Genomic DNA, 19,378 nt, shown 5'->3' with positions numbered 1-19,378 from the left:
TAAAAATTGTATGTTTGAATTCACCAAAATTTAATTCTTGTGTCACATACATTAAGGCAGAAGATATAATAGATAACAAATAAATTTAGCGGGCTTTTAACACAGTTGTTAAGGACATGTTACTCCAATGTTAGCTGCTAAGGGAGCCAAGAGGGTCAAAAGAGTGGAGATAATATATCATATGATCACTCAATTATGACTAGTTCACTTAAAAAGTCACTCAATTTTATTTTCTAACTAGGAAGTCACTTAATTTTATTTTTTAACCAGATCAAAAGTCACTCAACTATTGGTGTTTCACCTATAAAGTCATCCAACCTATTTAAGTGTCTTTTTAATTAAATTTTATTGACATAAAATTTTTATTTAAAGCCAAAATTGTAAGAAATAAAAAAACTAATACCCATTTTAATCATTTTATTGACCCGACCTACTAAAAATATATTGATCAAGATCTTTTATTTTACCCTAATTACGAGACATAAAATGGAAGAGGATATTAATTGCTCCATATGAATATATACTAGTTTAGTGTATGCGCTCAAAAGTGCGTACCTCATTTAACAACAAACACCATAAAAAAATTGAATTTAGCTACGAACTTCGTCACTAAATTGCTCATCATTAAGAATCTCATTTGATAATTCATTGCTAATCCATCTCTAAATAGGATTAGCAACGAATTTTACTGTTCAACTTTCCGTCAATAATTCATGTTTATTCTGTAGTGAAATAACTTGATATTTAAAAGAATACAGAGAGTTTTCATTTGTTCATAAGTGTAATAAAAAAAAATGAGAATCCATTTAGAATACTCCTATATTGTGTATTTTACTATTTCACTCATATATTTATTATCATTTCAAAGTTAAACAAGTACGTTATGTTTTCCCTTCATAATATTGTTCGTCTTTCATTGCATGAATTCTACCCCATTTTTTATAAATATTTACTTGAGTATTTCTTATTAACATTTCTCGATCTAAATTTTAGCTATTTATTTTATATACGTAGTTTTACTTTAATAACTCCTATTATATATCATATAAAATAATTTTAACTTTGAAAATACCTTGTAATTTTTCGCCGAGGGGGTTCGGATGTATCTACAATCGGGCGTGTGTATAGGTTAAATCTAAGAGAAAATAAAAATTAAAAAATTGCAAGAGATGTTTGATCTCTCAGACCCCTTAAAATATCATAAATATAATGATATCTCTACTATATACAAAACCACACAGCTGAATATTGAATAGTTACTGAAATTATTATAAGTCATTTACACTTGATTTTATATATGAATTGAAAATAATTAGTACTTAATACTAACAGTAAAATAGGTGTTATAACATAGTAAATTATTTCTCGGTTTAGTTTTTCAAAACCACTTTATTTGCTCATGTTTGAAGCCTCTTAAAGTCATAAATATAATAATAACATCTATTATTATTATGAATAATAATTACTTAATACTAACGGTAAAATAGGTAATATAAAATAGTAAATTATATCTTGATTTAGTTTTACATTGGTGCACTACACAGACCTCGTAGTTTCTAAAATTGGTGCAGTTTTAATCCTGATGGAAGGACTGTATTTATATTTGAGAAATATATGTATTAAACTAATAATGAATTGTTGATAGACATAAACTTTTGGTACGGTAATTTTCTAGTTCAGCTTATGCTTCTTCAAGAAGCTGAAACAAAGAAAAAAATTATTTTTGTTATTATTCAAAATTATTTTTTTTGTTTTTTGCCAAACACCTCTAATCTTAAAAGAAAATAAATTTTCTTCCCAAAAAAATTGGCGAAACAGACTATTTGAAGAAGCGGATTCTAGATTTTATTTATGAGTTCCTACAGTATCTTCAAGATATATATAACAATAACTAGTTCCACAGTTAAATATTTATAAATATTTAAAAACTTAGTTTTTAATATATTATAAAACTTATACAAAAATTACTTCATTCACGTGAAACTATGAATCTGTCGCTAGCTATTTGATAGGCTTGAGCCTTGAGAAGGATTAATAGGAAAATGTTAGCACATCGCATTAACGAATTTTCACTAGAACGAGAGCTTCATGATTCTCACCCAAAAACATAAACTTGCACAATAGGGGTGTGCATAGTATGATATAACATCTAATTACCAAATTGAAGTCGAAACCTTCAGTATTTGATACGGTATTGGATTATATTTTTAACAAAAAAGATATTAGTGATAAAGAAATGAACTTTTGACATAAGTCAACCCAAAAAATTAGCTCATAAGAGAAAGATTGCCCAAAACCATATAAGAAGATCAAGACCCTTCAATCCCGCCGATGTAGGATTCCGAACGATATTTAATATTTAGAAAATAAATACCAAAACACCAATATAGATTAACTTTTAACTTACATAATACACATTTTACATTAAAAACATGTCATAGGTGGCATCAGCACCAAAAACTCCCGCTTGAATTAACGTCTACACTAACTTAGTAGGCGTTTGGCCATAAAAACCAAATATTTTTCACTTTTTTTGAAATTTTGAAGTTGGAGTTGAAGATAGAGTTGTGTTTGGTTATAAGTTTTGCAAAGAATATTTGGTTGTTTGAGAGTAGCGAAAGTAAATAAAGTGAAATTAAGGTTTTAGGTATTTTTCAAATTTAAAATTTTCATAGCCAAACGGTTATTAAATTAAATAGAGATACCAATTTCTCATGTCATTGCTCGATGAATCAAAACGGAATATTGCTAGAAGCAAACTAAAACGGCGAATTATCTTTAATTTTCTTTTTACCTAACGTAAAGGATCGGTCTAATTTGTATCCTGACTTCCAATTCAACTGCAAATTTTGTTTTGCATCATTTTTCGACACTTTTGACTTCTTAGAGACAAGTGAAATTAGAACAAATCGTTGTTATCGAACCTGATGAACTTCAACCAAAAAGGCCAAAAAAAAAAAAAAAACCGAACCATACGGAAATTAAGTACGATATTAATCAATGTAGCATCATAGAAAACCGAATATGTAAGAACCGTATGATAGCTATGTATACTGATCTATTGCACGCGTAACAAGAGGAAATAATATCTCTTGCCCTCTTACAATTTGAATAGAAGAAAATGAATTTTTCAGAGGGTCATAAAACTAAAAAAAATTGTAAAGGATCAAAAAATCATTTCTCCCCGTTACAACTGTTTATCTTAGTCAATATGGTTGGTGAAAGAAATAAAAATCTAGTCAATATGGTTTAGGGTCGCTATGGTTTAAAGGATCAGAGAGGAACCTTCTGTCACACCCTTTTTTTCCCACAAAAGTGATTTTATATGTTAAGTTCAAAAAGGATTTTAAATTAGAAAGTGACGAAAATTGTGCTTCGCAAAAAAATTTTATTTAGAGAAAAAAGAGTCGCCACCTGGCATCGAGTTTTGGTGTACCAAGTCACCATAAAATCAATATCCCTTTCAAAACAAGTTTGACACTAAAAAAATAGATCAGCGACAGAGATTCCGATTAAGCAATTCTGTTGACCAAGGGAAAGGTGTGAGGCATCCCTCGTGTCCCGTGATTTTAGCATGATCGCTTTAATTAACTTGTATTGGCTTAAGCGGAAACTCAATCACATAAACCCACATAAGACAAACAAACACACACATGAGAAAACTCAAATATAAAGTCCGAATTATTACAACCCAGAATAAAAGAAAACTGCGATAAAATAAACCTATACTATCCTATGCTAACCTATACTAAGCTATCCCCGATATCCTGCGGTCTTCTCCACGAACGGCCGCCATTTTTACATTAAATTTTTCTTCCGGGGCATCCCACCCGAAAAATGAATACACAAGATTGAAAGCGAGTAAAAACAAACACACATAAGTAATTAAACGGGCCTAGAGATTGCCTACCCCAATCTTGAATGTAGTCATACTACAAACAAAATGAAAACATAACTAACCAAAAATCTTGAGCCAGATTTCCAATTTATCTCATTTCCTAATCCGATTTTCAATATCAGCACATGATACATTTATTTTACCAATTAGCATGGACTTCAATTAATTTCCGCACAAGAAAAATTCATCGGCCAATTCTTTTAGATCCAAACCCACCTCGAATTTATCCTTACTATATATTCCATGAGCAATGTAAAAATCAACCAATAATCTCAAATATTCATTGAACTAGAACACGCAGGAAACAAACAAATCAAAAAAAAAAAACATTCACAGAAAACAAACTAGGCATTTAATCGAGGATACATCAACTGAAACTATTTTAATATTGAAAAGTAGGTAAAGAAATGGACCTTTGTAGCCAAAAATTCCTTCAATTAACTGCACACCAGTTGAAACAAGAAGCAATTCCAAAACTCTCAATTACGAATAAAACCCAGCAGCAAATAAACGAACCGTCAAGAAGCCGACGACCGGAGTCGAAAACTTCAACCGAAACCTCGACAAAGACTGGGTGTTTCACAGGAAATAGGGGTCCATTCGCCTCTGTTTTTCAGTCTTAGATAGACAGGGTGGTGACGGGGTTTTTTTTCCGATGGGAGTGAGGGGCGGTGTAATGGTGGTGGCGAGATGGGTTAAGGGTGGTTTCCGGCGGGTTTAAAGTTATAGGGTGGTGTTTGGTCGGAAAGTGGTGGTGAAACGGTGAAAATAGAGAAGAACAGAAGCAGGGGTGGTGGATTTCAGGTGGTGTCCATGGTGGTTAACGGTGGAGATGGAGTGGTTCACGGTGGTTTTGTGGTTTGAGTGTTAAAAAGTTAAAAATGGAAAATGATGGAGATGAGTATGTGTCTAGCTTGGAGGAAACGAAAACAGAGGATCGGGGAATATGGTGGTGGGCTGGTGGTTTAATGGTAACAATTTAAGGTGAGTAAAAAATTGAAGAAGATAGATGAAATGCTTTTTTGTTCTCTGCCCTCTGTCCCTGTTCCTCTCTATATAAAAATAATTCGCCCTTTTTATTGAAGAAGAGCAATGATTATATGTATTGCCTACTGGAAAAAAAAAAATAGAAGAGTGGGGCCCACCCCCATAAAATATTGGAATTTTTGTGCGTTATAGCTATTTCTATAACAAAATTAGTGGTAATAACTACCTTTTATTTTAATTACTAATAATAACTAAATACTTTTCTGATTTAATTATTACAGCTACACAGTAACTTTCAATTACCATTTCACAAATACACCTAAAAATTAGCACCCCCAATCTAATATCCCCTTTTAATGGTAATAATATTAATCACTTAATATACATTACTATTCTCTCCTTTTTCATAAATTCTTACCTTTTTAAAAAGGGAAGAATCTACCCATCAAATAGTCGTCTTCTTCCTCTCTTCACCCTTCTGCAAATTCAATTTTCCATTTTGGGATATTGCAATCCGAAATGGTATTTTCAGTACAATTATTTCGATTCAAGGCATATGTGGTCAAAGTGGGCCTCTTTCACGTTCTATCCCATATCCTTTTTGTTTAGAATTTTTATTATTTGTGTTATTATTCTTCCACAAAACAACTTGGTGGAAGTGATTGCTTTTTCTCAAACGTGGTAGTGGTTATGGCGGCGCACGAGAGAAAGGGAGAGAGAAAGTTTTTTAGGGTTTTTGAGAAGATGAAAAATATATGTATTTGTGTCTTTTCTATGATATAACTACCAATTGTTGTGGTTAGTGGTATATTTTTGTAAGTTTTTCTATATATTTGTGTATATTATTCAAATTAATTCCATCAGTTCATCTAGTTTCAAATACACGGGTGATGCATATACATGGTAAGTTTTCTATATATTTATGTATTTTGTTCAAATTAATCCCATCAAATACATGGGTGATGCAAATTGTTATTCACACAAATACATGAGATTTAATATAAAATATATGGGGTTTGATTGGAAACTTCAAATACATTAGTTATATTATCAAATACATAGGTAAATAAAAAAAAAACGAAATCAATATTGAAAACTTCAAATACATTACCACTAAATACATTGGTGATGCAAATTGTTACTCACACAAATACATGATATTTAATATAAAATACGTAGAGTTTGATTGGAAACTTCAAATACATTAGTTATGCTATCAAATACATGGGTAAATAAAAAAACGAAATCAATATTGAAAACTTCAAATACATTGGCTGTCGAATGTTTTCAAATTTTTGATTTTTTACGTTTGAATGTTGAAGATTGGATGAAGGAATGGAAAACGGTTATGGAAAAGAAATCTAAACTCGATTTTGTGGAAGAGTATGCTAAAAAATACCAATTAATAACTAATTAAATGATCTCTTGTTATGGCCTAAAAAGGGATATGTTTCTTTTTTGTGTTTCTTGAATTTACACGCATCAAATACATTCGAAAAAATACCTTAATTTGGGAAAATATAGCTACAAATGGTAATATTTAAAAAGGGTAGCTATAAATGATAGGAAACTACCATAAGGTAATCATTTGAGTAATTTTACCTAAAATATTTAAGAATTTTAGATGGCTTATCACACTTCTAAATGTTGCCACATAATTAGCATAACTTTTAAAGTCCCTCAAAAATAGCAATTTTTATCAACATTTTAAAAATATTAGAAAAAAAAATGTACAGTTAATTAGAAGATGTAAAAATTATGTATGCCACTATATATATATATACACACACACACACACATGGTATAATTCATTTATATTATAATTTATTGAGGTATAATATTATATATACATGATATAATAAATTTTTAGAGGTATGTATTTATACATAGTATAATTCAACATATACTATAATGGTATTAAAGTATAATATTAGATATAACTGGTATAATTTTTTTTACTGTTATAGTTCTGATATAAATTATGAGATATAGGTAAAAGTTATATATTCATGGAATAAATTTGTTAAGTTGAAAGTATTTTTTTTGTGAAAAAAGTTTACTAAATATAAATATATATTAAGTAAACTATAAATATATATTTGTAGTATATGTATGGTATAATTTTTTTATATCTAAAGCATACCATATATACTTAGGGGTCGTTTGGTAGGTAGTCAAAATTATTTCGGGATTATAATCCCCGGACTAATTTATCTTTAGATGGTATAAAATAATCCCAGTATAAGTGGGATAAGAAGGGATATCCCATCTCTTGGGATGGAATTTCTATTGTTTGTCAAGGTATAAATTTATTCCAGGAAAAATTTATGCTTTCTACCAAACATGATATAAAAAATTAGTGCTGGGATATCCCAACTTATACCATGCACCAAACAACCCCTTATAGTATAAACATAATATATGGCAAAATCATATAACTAAAATGGAAAGAAACTAGGAACACAATTGTCGTTTGTAGAATATATTTTTTTAGAAAAAACGTAGGAAGAGAATCAATTATTATGCTGATAATGACGTGCCCCAATCTCGCCCAATTAATAGAGAGAGAAATCATTACCGTATGTAACTCCTAAACTGCCATTCAATGTTAATTAAATAGTTCTGCTAAGGTTCTGTAAATACTTTTATATTATTGTATAGTTATGTTTTTTTCCCAAAATATTTTCCTCCTCAAATTTGTCACGTGTCCTCTCCTCTTTTTTATTACTAGCCAAATATACCTCTGTACTATTGGAAAAGGGTCAAATATACCCCTCATTATACTTTGAATCCAAATATATCTTTGTCGTTATACTTTGGGTTCAAATATATCCCTGCAGTTATACTTTGACATAAATATACCTCTCATTTTAATAGAAGGGCACATATCATCATCCTATTAGTCTATCTTAAAATAATCACTAATTAATTCAATTAAAAGGCCATACCCGTATCCAAAAAATTCAAGACAAGCTTCAATGAGCTTCTTCAATGGCTGCTTCTTCGTGATGGTGATTATGCGTGCCCCAAATTTCCAATTATTTATTCTTGGTATCCTAAACACATTATAAAACAAAATCGCTCCTTCCTTCTCCTTCCCATTATCTGTATACCACAAATTCTCAAGCTAATGACTAAATTTCTCATCAACAATTTCAAAGACTCTAAACTCCCTCCCCCATCTCAACGTATCATCTTGAACGAATCGTCCACGCCATAATTCTTGGCTTTCAAGAATTCATCAAAACGATATGCGTGCTCGGATTCCCTTTAATTGGCAATAAAGGACACCCCATAAAGAAATGTTAGTCAAATCCTCGGTAATACTCTTAACAGAGAGCAACTTATTTTTATTTTTACCTAAATATATCCACTAAGAATTGCATCTTCCACCGAGAAATATTTCACTACTTCTTCTTCACCGAAAGAAGCATCCATTGGAGAAGCTCATTGAAGCTTGTATTGAATTTTTGGGATACAGGCATGAGTCTTTTAATTAGATATCAGATCATGAGTTGAATTTTAATTAATTAATGATTAGTTTAAAATAGGTCAATAGGATGATGACACGTGTTCCTCTATTAAAATGAGGGGTATATCTATGCCAAAATATAACGGCAGGGGTATATTTGGACTTAAAGTATAACGATAAGGATATATTTGGATCCAAAATATAACGAGAGGTAAATTTGATCCTTTTCTGACAGCATAGGGGTATCTTTGGCCCTTTTCCGTTTTTAATATCTGTGTGCGCGTCTCTATCCCCTTTTGCATTTTTTTTTTTAATTGCGTGTAGTGTATATTGTGTAGAAGAGTGGAGTAGTGAGCAAGAAAAATTCTAGCGGACCCCACGTACGGAATATGCTCCAAGTGTGATGGTATATATGTGCAGGTGTATGAAAACGTGTATTGTAAAATGGAGTGAGAAGGATTAGTTTGTTGGAAGGAATCTTACGAGGTAGAACTTTTTGGTTGGTCCTTTTTTTTTGGTCTTTTCTTTGTTTTAATAAAAATCTAAATACACTTATAAGCATATTAACCACTTAATTTTAGACTAAGAAAAACTCGAGCAGCTTGTCATAAAACTTTTGTAACTTTCTACTCCGGTTTTGTATCAATGAACGTTTTATTGCGTTGAAAACTAGACTCAATGAACTTCAATTTGGATAGGTAATGCACCCCATAACTCCTCATATGCTAACAGGCCGGTACACCCCCCTCAAGTTGGACTAATAATCTTATCCACAATTTTGCCAATTTTCCCAGAGTTTCTTTAAACTTAATTTCTTCGATTCGCTTGATCGCGAAAACTTTAGATACTTACTTAACGCTTGTTAGAGGTCTTCCTTAACCTTATAGAAGTTCCATGGCTCCTTCGGGATTATGCTAGTTCACTTACGACACAAATGATGCAAAAAATTTATGAGGTGTAACACTTTTCCTATGTACATCTAGTTCTTACTTATTAAAACTTTGTCTGAAACCTAAACACACTTAAAACCATTCTTTAGTAGAAGTCCGATAGACACTAAATTTTTTCTTATTTCTGGAATATAACAGACGTTGTTGAGAGTCACCATCTTGCCAGAGGTCATCTTCAGAAATATCTTTCCATAACCTTCAATCTTGGCTATTGTTGAATTTCCCATAAATATAGTCTCATCGGGTTCGGAGGGAGCATATAAAGTGAATGCTTCTCTAACTGCACAAATATGGTAAGTGGCTATAGAGTCAATCCACAACTCTTTAGGATTTTCCACTAAATTGCACTCAGATAACATAGCGTACAAGTCATCAATGTCTTCATTTGTTTCAACCACATTTGCTTGACCCTTTTTCTTTTCCTTCTTCGAACACGCAATCTGCATTTTTGTGTCTAATTTTCCCATAATTGTGGCAGTTTCCCTTGAATTTCTTCTTGTTGGGATAGTTCTTTGGTCCTGAAGAATTTTTCCTTTTTTTTTTCCGGATTCGTTGGAGCAATTTCAACAATAGGTGCTCCCCCTACTGGTGATCCTCTCTTTAGCTTTCTTTTCTGCCGCCTTGTTATCTTCCTCGATTCTCAATCGAATGATGGGACTTACCAATAATGGACCAAAACCAATAATTTATTGAAATCAGTAACTTTCCAGTAATTTACTAAAACCAGTAACTTTCCAGAAATTTTCTAAAACCAGTAACTTTCCAGAAATTTTCTAAAACCAGTATCTGTTTTATAAAAACCTGAAACGTTAAAGACAGAAATTAGATGAAACAGAAAATTTCTGAGCCCACAAGTTTTTTGTGTGTCCTTGAGAAATCTAACCCCCTCATAGTTTCCAAGGTTAATGGATTAATTTCATCTAGGATAGAACGTTAAAACGTTAAACTATTTTGCAATAGCGGCAATGCAAATTGCAGAACTTTGTCGAACTCAAAGGGCGGCAGCAAATCACACTGGACACTTACGTTTTGTTTTTTGAAAGAAATGCAAGAGTGAAAAGGGGATATAAAATTCAAAATTTTTCAGTGAAACAAAACTGAGGTGAAACCTCAGAATTTATAGGTAGAAATTTGGGTGTGAACAGGTGCGAAAATACCTGTTCATCAAGTGTTGTGTCTGTTCGGTAATACCAGTTATTACCATAGGGAATAAAAAGTCCGTACGCAAAAATTATTAAGGGAAAATAAATAATAGTAGAATTTTAGAAATAAATTTGGTCCAAAAGGATTATCAATCAATCAAACAAACCATATTCGAAGCTGAAGCCGAGCAAAGTGACGACGACAGCGCAAGGGGAGTCTCTCTTCTCAACTCTTTAAGAGCTAGATATCACGACCAAACCCATCATGATGGCACCCATACTAACCCCCCTGGTGGGGCGAACCATCCCTTTAACCAATTATTATTCATTTGTACAATTATAAATCCATAACCAGAAATAAAGCCATAAAACTGTCTAGTGATGCTATAAATAAAATAAAGATGCGGAAGTTTAACTATTACAACCTCAAAATCCGAAAGTCACCATACAAGGACTCTAAAACATAAAACTGTCTAAAATGAAGTAGATATCAAGATAGGAAAGATCTTCCGGCGGCATGGCATGGATAGGAGCTCACCCTCTGATCTGGACAGGAAATAGCCTCAAGCTAGATGTGAAGTCCGGAAGAAGTCTCTGGCACACAATTTGCACTAAAATAAAAAGTGCAACAAGGTAGTATCAGTACAAACACTATATACCGGTAGATCATAGGCCGACTAAGATTAGTATCATGCATACGTTCACAAAATCAACATAATATGTAGATAGACACAACAACGCAACAATATCAAGAGTCAATCATCAACGAATCAACAATGCATCACAAGAATAAGATAAGTCCAATGCAATGCAATGCAACCAATGATAGCATCTCAACCGTACACGCATGCTTCATTTCAGACATTTATGATATTTCAGACAACTATTATTTTTTAGACAATTTTATATTTTAGAGTCCTTGTACGATGACTTCCGCTATGGATTTATAATTGTACAAATGAATGGTTAAGGGGATGGTTCGCCACACCAGAGGGGATAGTGTGGGTGCCATCATGACGGGTTAGGTCGTGACACTAGAAGAGGTGATTCTATATATAAGCACATAAGAAGTGTTTTTCCCCACCAATGAGGGACAAAGTGCCTTTCCAAAATGAAATTTATTTGAAAGTCATTTCCCTCCATTTTATTTTTCTCACCATTTCCCAATTCACGCTACAATCATCTTTAAAACCCATGTCTTTAAAGACCAACACTCATCCTGAACAGTACACCTTCATATCCCTTCTTATTCTTCTCAAAACAGAAACATATTAGTTGTTTTCATTTTCTCGACTATGGCTGAGCTTCTGCAGCTAATGTATTGAGGCAGTAATACGTCGCCATTTGAACTCCACCCTATAAACATGTATTTGGCCGTTGCGAGTTTCCTCATTTACTGTTTTTCCTACGATGCTCAGCTAAGATTAAATATTTCTTCAAACCATAGTCCCCAAAATTAGTCAAACTACGCTAAAATGGTTGGGTCTATATTTGGTCCTTCGACTCCTGTATTTCTTTAATTAAAATATCTTCTTTTATATATTGGGTAAGCCCAGGCCTCACAGAACTAGTGTGTGTGTGTATATATATATATATATAAAAGCGCGCGCACACACATAGCTCATAACTTCAATTCCTTGTACATTGAGAGATATAACCATTTGGAGTTAGGGAATGCACAGCTAAGATCGTTTTTCTCCCTTAAATATTAGTAACTTAGTTCTAAACTATTTCTTCCTTCTTGTAAACAACTTATAACCTTTCGAATATGTTAACCCAAAAAAGAAAAAAAGAAAAAAAACAAATATGAATATAAGTGTTATGCATGGCTTTACACCTTATGTCTCAATTTATGTAATAGTTCCGTTTTATTTTTCGCGAGAAGCTTTAGTTCCTATGTTTTCAATTATTTAACACTTCTGTTTTGGGACACCCAAAAATAGTGCAACCATGTATTTTATCCTATAATTATAAATAATTTCCAAAAATCAAAGTGAATTAATAAAATTTAAACCGGGACATAATATTTTTGCTTTAAAATCAACTTATCTTTAGTTGCATAAGATTCTGTTGAATCGAAAGTAATTTCGCTCCTGTTTCTCCGTCTCATATTATCTATAGCTTTTTTGTTTTACATGCCCTTTAAGAAATATTAATTAGGAGGGACAATTGACTGACTTTACCTTTATTTATGTCTAAGTTATAGTTTCTTTCCATTAAATATTTACTCTATTTATGCGTCATCTCCATTAATGACAAAATTCTACCAAGAGCCCGTTTGGATTGACTTATAAGTTGCTTATAAGTGCTTTTCAAATTTTTTTTGAGTGTCGGTAAATTAAAAGTCATTTTGTGCTTAAAATAAGCCCAAAATTAATTAGTTTCTTAGCTTATCTCCAAGCAAAAAAAAATAAGTTGGCCTACCCCAACTTATTTTTTTTTTTTGTGCTTATAAGTTGTTTCCTTATATGATTTTAAGCTCATCCAAACAGGCTCTAAAGGTAAAATGGGGGAAAAATAATTAATTGTACATTGAACTTTTAAAATGAAAAATAATTTGAGATAACTATTTTTAGTAACTACGATAAATAATTTGAGGCGGAGGGAGTATTAATTAGGAGGGGTAGTTGGCTAATTTACCCTTTATTTATGTCTAAGTTATAATCTCTCTCCATTAAATGTTTACTATATTTATATGTCATCTCCATTAATTACAAAATTTACTAAGGGTAAAATGGGGAAACAATAATTAATTGTGCCTTAAACTTCTAAAATGACAAATAATTTAAAATAATTATTTTTAGTAAACACGACAAATAATTTGAGAGGGTGAGAATATTTGTCCACAAGTCACAACCCCTTCCCTTACTCCCCAGCCCCAATGTAATCAAAGAATAAAAATGTTTTAGTCAGTAATTTGGCGTCCAGGAGACAGTTTCATAGTTGGCATGGACGATGCAATGGCCGAATCACATTGACACCAACTTATTAAATCAAACATAGATACCAAACTACAAATCTTATTTTGCACAACTTTTTAGATTTCTAGTATTATGTCCAATATTTTTTGACTTCTTAAAAAATTCAAAAAAAAAATCACGATTCGCTATTCAAGTCGAACAAATCGAATTTTACCAAACCTAATAAATAGAAACCAAAAGGAGAAAAAACCGAACCATTCAAAATCAAATTAACTATGGTATTAGTTTAGCATTTTAAGAAACTGAATATAAAAAACAATTGAACCGAATATTTACACATCGGATTTGAATGGCGCGCCACAATTTTCTTCAACGTACATCTGTTGTAACGCGTATTGATCAATTCTCTTTGAGTTTTCGGGTCAACTCAATATATATATATATATATAAATATATATATATATTAGCATCTTAAACAATGAATCACACCCATTTTGCAAAATCAACATTTTCACTAAGAGACTTCCATCTTTTATGTATATTAAAAAATGAACTTGCACAAGTAAAATAACATCTTTAATAAGGGAATTACACCAATCAAAATAAGAAAAATTATAGAAAAACTCTTCAATAGGTAAATTACACCCCTTAAGTAAATGTAGAATTAGACAAACTATAAATTCTCAAAAATAAACCATAAATTTCATGTTTTTTCTAAGCAATGCTTACAAAATTTCCATCACAATTTAAGTAATAAATTGATTTAAATTAAATTTAACAATTATAGAAAAGCACGAATTTTTATAATACACTCCCTCCGTCCATTTTATTTATCCACTATACTAAAATAGATGTCCATTTTTACTTGTAAGTTGTATAGTTTGAAAATACAAGACATAATTTACCATTTTATACATATTTTACCCTTATTATTAAGTACTCCAATTCATTTCTCATTTTGTTTATTGCTTATTAAGAGTGTCCCAAGTCAAATATAGACAAGTAAACATGAACGGAGGGAGTAACCAACAACAGAAATAATAAAAAAGTTGAATTTTGATCTCAATCCAAAATTCTTATTGAGACTCACAAATTTGAGATTAAGAGAAATGCTTATAAAAACTAGGTTATAAGTTTGTTTACGAGAAGAAAGCATTTTGATCTCAATCCTGTACACACCAATAACACATATAGAGCACCTTCCTTGTATTTTCCCTTCAAAACGTTTGAGGAGATATTACTTTCCCTTCTAAAATATTAAATGACTTATATACCCCTGCTTAATTCCAATATAAATACCCAAGCTTGTATTTTTTCTGCATATCCAAACTTTTATCTTACACCAAAAAGAGAAAGACGCTTCCGCTTCTGCCCCGCTTCCACAATTTTGCCTTGCGACATATATTTTGCCCCTTTGCCCATTTTGCCCCTTTATACAACTGCTTCCACAATTTTACCCCTTTGCCCATCCACAATTTTACCCCTTTGCCCATTTTGCCCGCTTCCACAATTTTGCCCCGTTTGTTACCTTAAAAACAACTACATAAGGTAACAAACAACTTCCAAGTGTTGTCTGAAATTTGGCTTCTTCAATGGCGGAAGATCTAGAGAGAACAACTCGCCAAGACTACTCCAATGGGCAGCTCAATTTCACAAGCATCACCATTACAAACTGTACTTTTACTCGTCAACAGCAGAACATATTCTTCACATCGCCTTATAATTATTCTTCTCAACACAGAAACATATTAGTTGCTTTCATTTTCCCGGCTATGGTTGAGCTTCTGCAGCTAATGTATCAAGGCAGTAATACGTCCCCGTTTGAACTCCACCCTATAAACATGTATTTGGCCGTTGCGAGTTTCCTCATTTACTGTTTTTCCTACGATGCTCAGCTAAGATTAAATATTTCTTCAAACCATAGTCCCCCGAATTACTCAAAGTATGCTAAAATGGTTGGGTCTATATTTGGTCCTCTCACATTGGCATCTTACTCATCAGTTCTTTTTCCCTCACTTTGTCCCATTCTCTATTCAGTTTGTGTCTTATATTCTGCAAGTCAGTTGCTAAATGGTACTGAACGATTGAACTGGCTTTATCATAAATTCATGAATAGTACGGATAGATCCCCATACATAATTCCTATTTAATTAGTCATACTTTTTCAATTTCACACTTCTATACTCTGTATTTTGTGATTCGGCTTGTAATAGTAGTACTTGTTAAAGCCTTTGAAGTGATGGGTTGAGCTAGATTGGACTTATAAAATCTAAGCCCACATGAGTTGGGCTAGCCCATTATAAAGAGGAACATCATGATCTTATCGTTTAATCCATGGACTTACATTGTACTGTTGTTTTTGGGAAATCAGAATTTATTAGTGTTTTGTTCAGAACTTTTTTCATTCTGAGACGAAAATTGAATCTTTATTACCAGTTTTAGACATAATGGTCAAAAATACACTTAAACTATCATTTTTAATAATTGTCGGACCTGAATTATCAGTTGTTCCCATCTATGCATTAAAAGACACATGGTTGAGTAGATGGCAGTATTTCCGGTACTAAAAGGGAATAATTGATAGTTGGCCTAGTCACCTTCGAAGTGTGTTTTAATATATAGATGATGACAATTTAGGTAGAAAAAAGGAACAACCGATAATTGGGGTGTGAAACTCGCAAAAAAGTGATAGTTCAAGTGTGTTTTTGACCATTAACTCTCAATTTTAAGTATATTTTAACTAATTACTCAACATAATAACAATTTTAAGATATAGAAACTTAGAAAATTATTTACAGGCCAAGATGTGATGAACAATTTTTCATTCGCATTGCTTTAATCAATCGATGGATAGGGAAATTGCACGAGTGATGAAACTGGCCTAACATAAGTTAGTGTAATTCTGAATTAGCCTTACACCTCCACTCGAACTTCTAGCCTAGGAACACAGAAAATAGGAAAGACTCTGCCTTAACAACTTAATAGCAAACTATGTCCGTGCGATGCACGAGGCCCAACGTAATTAATTTAATTACTCATTTTAGTTAGTCTTTATGGTTTGTATATTTTGCAAAGGATTCCGTAATTCTCTTTAGTGAGTCTTCATATTTTGTTTCTCTTCCTCTTATTTTTCCTCTTATTTTTTCAATTATTGTTAAAATTTGTCTTATTTTGGTTATGTCCACTTTTTTTATATTTAGTAAGCTGATAATTCAAATATCTTACCTGTCAAGTTTATAATCACAAGATTCAAAGAATAAACAAATAAATTTGTAGAAAAACTCTAATTTAAACAGGAAAAATTAAAAGAAAATCTCAAATTCAGAGAAAAATTAGATCGAGCGAGTGAAGACCGGAGAAGTAGAAGAAAGGCTGAGAGACCACCGGAATAGTGAATAAGAAAGGCATTACTCACTTTGCACTTTTGTTTTATTTGTATAGTTTGCAAAAGATATCACGATTCTTCTTAGTGAGTCTCCGTGTTTTGTTTTTTTTCCTCTTAAAATTTGTTTTATTTTGATTATGTCCCCCTCTTTTTATATGTAGTGAGTTGACAATTCAAATATCTTACATGTTAAGTTTATAATCACAAGATTCAAAAGTCTATATTTATTTTTTAAATTTCGTGCCTAGTTAAACTCAGACACTTAAATTGAGATAGATGGATTATATGCCAAATGGAGGAAATAAAAGGACAATTGAAACACTACGGACACGTGGGGACTTAAAAAGTAAACACACAAGAGGTAGAATTAATGTTAAACTTCCAAAATGCACACATGTTAGTCGCTGCATAGAGTACAATTTCATGTGCTTTCTATAATAGAGTAATAAAATGAAGTGTAGAAGTAAAGAAATATGATAACGTAAAAGTGGAATACACATGTACAGAGAATAGGTGGCACACTAAGTAGTAGTACTTGTTAAAGGAAGTGGACCCACAACTGGAAAAAAAAAAAGAGGAAAGAAATCAAGTACACTTGGAATAAGTCCAAATTTAGTGCACAACTCAAACAATTTGGGCAAAAAATTACAGTGTATATTTAGGGTAAATTTTTTGTGTTTATGTACCTATATTAACTTTTGAACACCCTGAATAAATGCAAAAGGTTAGCTCAAGTGGTCCAGGGTGTTCAAAATTTTCATGTGTCCTAGGTTCAATTCCAATTGATAACATTATTTTTTATATTTAGCTTTTTTTGTTTTTTTTGAACCGTCTGAGTGAAAATTCTGGATCCGCCACTGTTAACACACCTTCTATGGGAAATTAGTAGTTAAGAGGCGACATTGATGGATGATGAACACCAGGCTCTTTCGGAGAACTCTGTCATTAGTGTATATACAGAGTAAATTTTCTGTCTTTATGTACATATATTAACTTTTGAACACATTGAATAAATGCAAAAGATTAGCTCAAGCGGTTCAGGGTGTTCAAAATTTTCATGTATCCTAGGTTCAATTCCAATTGACAACATTATTTTTTATATTTAATTTTTGTTATTTTTTTCGAACCACCTGAGTAAAAAATTCTGAATTCGCCACTATACACGCCTTCTCTGGGAATCAATAGTAAAGAGGCATATTGATGGATGATGAACACCGGGCTCTTTCGGAGAACTCTGTCATTTGATAAAAATGAATCAAAGAGAAACTACTCAGCAAAGAAAGAGATGTTAAAAGAGTTACGGAAAAAGGAAAGCTCAAAAAAATGAAGGAAATCACAGAGAGTTAACGTTCAAAATGGTGATGAAAAAGCAAAGAGTAGTTGAAGCCAGCAATAAACTATAAAGGAAATAAACCCAAATAGTGGTGTGAACTGTGAACAGTTTTGTTAACAAAGAATTTTAATACACGTGTCTGTCATGTGCCAAGTGTACAGAGCAGAAATTTAATTCACCAATAAATAAATGAGTCCAAATTTTATAATACAACTACTGTTGCTTCTCGTACAATTTTCACTGCCGTGTTCGTACACCGTCACCTTTTTTTTTTCCTTAACCATTCTGTATCTGTAAAGTCCTTTGGCTCCACTAATTTGAATTTATGCCAAGCAAACTAACTAAGAACAATAAAGCAGTCCTTGTTGAAAAACTCTTCACTCGTGAGTACAGCCTTGGCTTATTTTCTACTTATGATGTGCAAGGTTAAATTCTCATTTGGCCTTCCCCTTCTGCTCTACGCATTCCATACCCAAAGAAAGAGAAAGAAGAAAAGGGGAGGAAAAACACAGCTAATTTATAAAACATAGATAAAATGTTGTACCACGAAAATTAAGAATAAACTGGCCGCAAATGTTTTTCTCTTCACATCCCCGGCTGCACTAAAAATCTAAAACAAAGGAATAGATAGTTAAACTCAGATATCATTATTTCATACAGTTCCGTCTTTCAGGTAAAGGAACAAACATTTATTCCATATCAATATTCTTAAACTCAAGACTGTAAGTTAAAACTTAGCTTCTGAAAATGACAATAACAAAGATCAATTTCGTCAACAACAACAACAACAACAAGGTTTCAAAGATAATCCCACCATGTGGTGAGTGATAGAAATAGAATGTCTGTACCTAACCCCCACCTGAAAGGTAAGGCTACTGCTTCCGAAAGACCCTCGGCCAAAGAGGAGAACAAGAGAGGAAAAACAAGACAAAAGGTTGGATAGGATCAAGCATATCGAAAACAATAAGAAAGCAAGGAATAACAAAAGCTAGAAATTCATGGTAGAACAGTTCGGAAAGAAAGGAGCATTAACTACTATAGATAACTCAGATAACCAAAGTACAATAGCCCAACAAATATAAGCAGCAATCCAATGCAAAAATCAAATGGCAATAAACGAATGAGCAAAACTACAACTACTATGGTGAAAGGATTAGCCACCTAGCCTTCTATCCTAATTTGAGTCCTCCATAACCTCCTATCTAAGGTCATGTCCTCGGTAAGCTGAAGCTGTGTCATATCCTATCTAATCACCTCTCCCCAATACTTCTTCGACCTCCTTTGCCTCTC

The 19,378-nt window shown here is 32.3% G+C and overlaps 1 long non-coding RNA gene and 1 pseudogene across 1 annotated transcript; one reads left to right on the top strand and one right to left on the bottom strand.

Moving 5' to 3' along the window:
• The window catches only part of LOC132030343 (uncharacterized), a 56,541-nt pseudogene that overhangs the window by 13,212 nt on the left and 23,951 nt on the right, over nt 1–19,378 (top strand).
• LOC132069428 (uncharacterized) lies at nt 4,264–4,937 on the bottom strand. The gene is made up of 2 exons (XR_009417781.1): nt 4,348–4,937; nt 4,264–4,311 (listed from the first exon to the last, which is right to left on the bottom strand). It is a non-coding gene; the product is annotated as an uncharacterized LOC132069428 (long non-coding RNA).

The sequence above is a fragment of the Lycium ferocissimum genome, chromosome 9 (genome assembly GCF_029784015.1).
Source record: "Lycium ferocissimum isolate CSIRO_LF1 chromosome 9, AGI_CSIRO_Lferr_CH_V1, whole genome shotgun sequence".
Lineage (NCBI taxonomy): Eukaryota > Viridiplantae > Streptophyta > Magnoliopsida > Solanales > Solanaceae > Lycium > Lycium ferocissimum.
This window is presented reverse-complemented; position numbering and strand designations above follow the sequence as displayed.